We start from the raw sequence: 712 nt of genomic DNA on the forward strand, positions 1-712 counted from the left end.
TGAGCTAGCAGATCTTTTTTAGGATTTGAAAACCATGATCATCTTTGAACATCCATTAAGTAATCACCTTCTCTAAGAAAATTTCTCAGCCTCCCACAGTTGACTTCTATCATTTCTTTAACTTTACTCAGAGCCATTTGGTAGTGATATCATCACTGCCTGCAGTGCCTTTGGATCTAAGTTACAGTATTATCTCAGTACTATCTCTAGCAATACTGTAGACCAGTAGATTAAACAACAAATACTCATTTCTCATAGTTGTGGAGCTGGAAGTCCAACATTAAGGCAACAGTAGGTTCAATGTCTTGAGTGTCTTTTGAGGGTCCTGGTCATGACTTGAAGAAAAGAAAGGGGAATCTCCTGTTGAGGCAAGAATTTAAATTTTGGTATTTTGTTTGGAACTAAAGAATCCAGAGGGGTTAGAAGTAGGAATATGGGAACTGAGGCCAAGATAAATATAAAACACTGTAATACGATGTATTACTTCACGAGTTATTGTTCACAATGAGCATGTGGGAGCCAGAGAAGATTTCTCATCAGATCTGTTCAGCCAGCATGTGATTAATATGGAAGAAGAAATCACACCCGGGAGCTGCTCAAGTGAGAAAGGAAGGTCTATCTATCATCTATCTATCTATCTATCTATCTATCTATCTATCTATCTATCTATCTATCATCTATCTATCAATCATCTATGTATCTATCTATCATC

Source organism: Nannospalax galili, unplaced genomic scaffold, assembly GCF_000622305.1.
Source record: "Nannospalax galili isolate Female #2095 unplaced genomic scaffold, S.galili_v1.0 scaffold337, whole genome shotgun sequence".
Taxonomy (NCBI): domain Eukaryota; kingdom Metazoa; phylum Chordata; class Mammalia; order Rodentia; family Spalacidae; genus Nannospalax; species Nannospalax galili.